The sequence below is a fragment of the Dasypus novemcinctus genome, chromosome 12, assembly GCF_030445035.2.
Source record: "Dasypus novemcinctus isolate mDasNov1 chromosome 12, mDasNov1.1.hap2, whole genome shotgun sequence".
In the NCBI taxonomy this organism is placed as follows: domain Eukaryota; kingdom Metazoa; phylum Chordata; class Mammalia; order Cingulata; family Dasypodidae; genus Dasypus; species Dasypus novemcinctus.
The window spans coordinates 40,832,894-40,838,589 of NC_080684.1; the positions used below are offsets into that span (position 1 = coordinate 40,832,894).

The 5,696-nt window shown below is 36.8% G+C and overlaps 1 non-coding gene across 1 annotated transcript; it reads right to left on the bottom strand.

Annotated features, from left to right (window-relative positions):
* Nucleotides 1-1,303: 1,303 nt before the first annotated feature.
* On the bottom strand, nucleotides 1,304-1,406 carry LOC111766372 (U6 spliceosomal RNA). Its single transcript, XR_002798443.1, has one exon. It is a non-coding gene; the product is annotated as a U6 spliceosomal RNA (small nuclear RNA).
* Between the last annotated feature and the right edge of the window lie 4,290 nt (nucleotides 1,407-5,696).

Here is a 5,696-nt window from a genome sequence, read left to right on the forward strand (position 1 = left end):
AGGATGCTGTTCTGGGACAAGTCAGTCATCTCCTACTCTTTGTTGGAAGGTGCGGCGCTGTTTGGTGGTCTTCTAGGATGGTACGTTGGGACAGGGACGCGGGGCCGTGAAGCTGAGCGTCTTGACCCTGGAGGCCGTTGCAGTGAAGGCTCTGGCAAAAACCACTTCCCTTGTCAGGAACATAGGTCTTTAATTGAGTTGCTATTGGAGGCAGATGGAGTCAGATATATTTATACATTTGTTTTGTAGCCCTTAAAAGTGAATGCTCTTGAGAATTGATGCTATAATTGCCCAAGTATCACAACTGCTGGGAGTGTATTATTATTCCAACCATTCATTCATAAATTCTGGTTATGAACCTTAATTTATAGAGTGAAAAAGCTTTTAAGTTTTGCTATGTTCCATAGCCAACCTAACATTGCCATATATCTGATGATCAATAAAGAAACTCTAGGAAGGCACAGAACTCTCAAGGAATCAGCAGGCTCTTTTCCGTTGCCTAGGAGAATAAGGTGTTCTTGACACAAGGCAAGTATCCAGCGGTTTTCCAATGGACTCCAACATGCTACCTTGATTCTTCTTCTGTTAAAGTAGGTTTCTTTTTTAGAGAAACAAATAAATTACTTACATGTCTCTCACTAGGCTGACTCCATAGAGCTCTAACTACATTATTATTAAAGAACTCATGGAAACTACTGTTTCAACATATATTTTCAAATCTCTACAGAAGAGTAGAATTGCACCAGAATTTCAAGTCATTTCAGTAGTCAGTTTGGAAATATTCTAATAACATCTGCTGCTGTGGAGATTCTTCTTTCAAGATAAACCTTTAAAATGAACAGAAACAATTCTCACTCTGAAATGAGGATTTGAATTAAGCATTGAAAAGTACAAATAATATTTACTTCGGTCGTACCATTCCTGCTAAGATAATGATTGGGTTGTGCTTGTGTAGAAAGAAAACAAACAAAAGAATACTAATTTTTTTTCCTTTTTTTATGTATTTTTTTTTTTATTTCTAAAAACCTTTTATATGTTTTGAACTTTTCAGCCTTATGTTAGTGACAGGTTTTACAATGGTGAAATTACAAGCTTTGAAGACTTTTTTTCTTTTTTAATTGATGTTGGACTTTATTAAAATTATAAACTTCTGCTCTGCAAAGACACTGTTAAGAGAATGAAAAATCAATGCACAGACTGGGAGAAACTTACAAAACACCTATTTGATAAAGGACTTGTGCCCAAAATATAAGACCTCAAAGACAAGAAGAAAAAAAACCCTACTTAAAGCTGGGTAAAATATAAAAATATGGAATGCTTGACAAATTTGCATGTCATCTTTGTACAGGGGCCATGCTAATCTACTCTGTGTCATTCCCACTTAGGGGAATGCTGCTGAAGCGAGCACTTTGAAGTCTTACAGAAGTCTGTATCTGCCAATTGCTGGTTACAGCCTATAAATAATTACTAAATTTCTATGGGCCATAGATACTGCATCTCTGAAATGGGAATTAAGCCCCCAAATTATAGGACTGTTGTGAAATATAATCAAGATAAATAATCAAAGCTCCTAATGCACAGTGATTATTCAAAATAACCTTGCTATTATAATAGTTATTATTATTAGCAAATGGAAAACTATGTAACAGTTTGCTAAATAATTTATTAAACAACATTTAGATCAATTTCCTTAGCATTGTTAGAAAAAATGGAATTTTATTGGGGCCTTTCTGCCATCATTAATGCAATAGAAATTTCTTGTATGCTTAATTCTGCAACATACACCCAGTCTAGAATCCTTTTTCTTTCTTGTTCACTTTCCCCCTATTGTCCATCTGTCTCAAACAATCCATTAAGTGACCTTCCCCTATGTACTTTTTTTTTAAAAAGATTTCTTCTCCTCCCCCCTCATTGTTTGCACTGGCTATCTGCTCTCTTTGTCTACTCATCCTCTGTTTAGGAGATACCAGGAATCAAATCCAGGACTCCCACGTGGGAGGGAGGTGCCCAATCACTTGAGCCACCTCTGCTCCTTGCTTGTTGTGCCTCTCATTGTATCTCCTTGCGGTGTCATCTTGTTGCATCAGCTCATTGCACCAGCCGATCACATCAGGTGGCTGTCTTGCTCATCTTCTTTTAGGAGACAGGGGAACCAAACCAGGACCTCCCACAGGTCCACCCAACTGCTTAAGACACATTTGCTTCCCTGTGCTGTTTTTATTAGTGTATTAAAAGCATCAACATTGTTCATCTATCCATATTTATCATAGAATCCAGTGTGACTCCTGGTATCTTTCTGCTCTTGAACATGACTGTTTTCTTAGATCTGAATCATCATCCTGGCCTCCAAAGGAACAATTTAAACTTCCTTTGTAGTCTTCACCTTATTTCTGGAAAGTCATTTCTCTAGTTTCTCAAGGTCATTTTGAATAGCAGTTCTATGTTCTCTATCATCCTGCTTTACTTATAGACTGTCTGCCTTTTCAAGGCCATCAGGTTGATTTTGCAGAGATGCCAACTGATGACTGAAAATAATGAAATCACCAGTAGACCTTTTTTTCCTATAACTTCTGTCTTTTGTGTGCTTTCTGTGCACACTGAATTTCATTATGGCAATCATATGCAAATGACTTATGGCTCTCCTTCCCAGATAGCAATACGGTGCTCATTTTCAGAGAAAAGATGTGTCTCTTCTCCTGCCCATTCACCTATGGAGACTAGGGACTTACTCTTTACCAAGAAATAGAGAAAGTATTAAGATTCATGCAGTGTTCAAAAGGAAAACAAACATACATTGCCATCAATTTACTTTATCATTTCGATCACGGGAACACCCTCCTTGGGAACCATTAATTACAATTTTGCATTTTGGAAAGTCATAGGTGTTGCTGATACTTCCAGTAGTGGCAAATATAAAGTTACTTCAAATGAGCAAAATTTAGGTTTCTGTCTCTATACCTCATTAGCATTAGCAAGTTCCAGTCTCATAGTAACCCAGATCTGATGATGAACACCTGCCAGCCCAGATGGTTTGGAGAGAAAATTTCTAGTTAAATAGAATAAAGTTCTGTTGTGGGGCTGCCTGAGTCGTTATTTAACAGGGATGCTGCAAGGACTCTTAAAAGCTATTACTGTTGAATCTTAACAAACAAACACCTCCCAAGTTGTCATGTTCAACTGCCATGACTTCTAATGTCTAATGCCCCTAGTTTTTAAATCTGTGCAAATAGTATATGGTTATCATTTCTCTACACATGTTACGAGTGGTATTGAGTATCAATTGGCATGGACACAGCAGTGCAGCAAAATCAATAACATCCGCACAATTATGAAACAAATGTTTACAGTTTCATATTTGCTTTTAAATAAATCCAATCCTTATTGCTCCCTCTAATGAACTGGCTGATGTCCAAAAAAACTGTCTTCTGAATAACACCTTAAGTATATATTGGGTTAACTCTTCCAGCCATAGTACTTTCTCCCTCATCTGAGCTCTTCGAACTTTATTGTTTGTGCAATTCAGTTGGTAGAGAGAAGCATGGGACAGTGGAGGAGATGGCTGGGTGAGTGGTCAAAAGCCCTGGAATTTTGATTGTTCTTTTTCTGTTGCTATTTTTGTAACCTGATTAAACCATCTAATCTGAGTTTTCCTGTCCATAAAATCATTTTCTACTAAATGACTACTTTGATGTTTTTTCTACTGTGGAAATATAAAATGATTACTTAGCTTTTTCTACTGTGAAAATGTAATTTGCTTCATTACTTATTTTTATGCATGCATTGTTTCTTTACATAAAAGCGAACAACTTGGGACAAGGGCTGTGCTGTATAATACATGTAAATTACTTAACTAGTACCTGACATATAACAAGTACTATTTAAATTTTGATCTTAGTTTTAACTACACAAATACCTATTATTTAGTGTTAGAAGGAAAATGCTATTATTATAAACATGGGTTGTTTTTAACTTTCTATCTTATATGCTTGATTTTAATTGTATTTAAGATGAGCATGATAATTACCCCTGATTTGGGTGGATTGATTGAAATATACATTTCTATAGAATAACAGATTAATGTGTGCTTAAAAAAAAAGCCTTACAATTTACCTTAGTTATATGGTGTTATATTAGTTATATGGTGATTACTTAGCCAAAGGGGTGCTGATGTAAAATACCAGTAATCTTTATGCTTTTATAAAGGGTATTTATTTGGAATAGAAGCTTACATTTAGTAGGCCGTAAAGAATAAGTTACTTCCCTCACTCAAATCTGTTGCCTTGTGTTGGAGCAAGATGGCTGCCGACATTCAGCCTTCCTCTTAAGGCTCCATGGTCCCAACTTCTTCCATTATCTGCTGTAGGCTGGGATAAATCTCATCTCTCTCCTGGGACTTGATTTTTCTCTGGGCTCAGCTGCTCTGCTCTCTCTCATATATTTACTTCTCAGGCTCCAACTCAAAATCTCCAGCCTCCCTTCTCTGTATTGTGGTTTGTATGCCTGGTCTCTGCCCACCAAGGGGGTGGGGACTCAATGTCTTACTGACGTGGCCCAATCAAAGCCCTAATCATAATTTAATACCACCCAGAGGAAGAGACCAGTTAACAAACATAATCCAATATCTGCTTTGGAATTCATAAACAATGCTAAACTTCCACATATGGTAATCAATATTTTAAAAGGATGTGATTAGATTTATTTACTCTCTACACATTGTGCTCAATTCTTTTAAATCCAAGCATACTACATACTTCTTCATGAAATGCTTATGGATGCTTTTAAATGCTATCTGTATTAGTCAGCCAAAGGGATGCTGATATAAAATACCAGAAATCTATTGGCTTTTATAAAGTATTTATTTGGGGTAGAAGCTTACAGTTACTAGACCATAAAGTATAAGTTACTTGCCTCACCAGTCTACTGCCACCTGTTGGAGCAAGATTGCTGGCAACATCTGCATGGATTCAGGCTTCCTGGGTTCCTCTCTTTCTGAGGATTGCATCTCTCTGGGCTCAGCTGCTCATTCTCTGGTCTCTGCAGCTGCAAACTATCAGGTGAATGCTTTATCTCTGTTCCCAGGGCCTTCTATCTTTCCTCACAACCAAGCTCCTCTGTGTATTTACTTCCCCAGGCTCCAGCTCAAAACTCCAACCTACTTTGTCTGTGGTGCAGTTTCTCTGTGAGTCCCTGCCCACCAAGGGGTGGGGATGCAATGTCCTACTGATGTGGCCCAATCAAAGTTTTAATCATTATTTAAGTAAAGGTAAAACCTCTGTATTCAATATACTCTAATATGCCCACAGGAAAAGAACAGTTTACAAACATAATCCAGGATTTCTTTTTGGAATTCATCAATAATATCAAACTGCTACATTATCTAATTCTGCCAGATTTATTCACTTGGATGATACATGAAATTTAGAAATACAGTCTATATGTGCTTATTTTTCTATTTAGCTCTCACTTTTTTACACAACTGTCTCAACTGTGGAGTGGGGAGTGGGGAAGTTATTTAATGCCACAGACTTATTACTGGAGGAATATATCTTTTAAAATTATTGAACTATATCCTATATTTGGTATCTTCTTTTTTCCTATAGTGACAAACAGAACAAAACAAGACAAACCCCACACCTAAGTCTCCTAAATATTTTTTAGGAAGAAAATCATGATTAATATAAAATAAAGCTATGAAA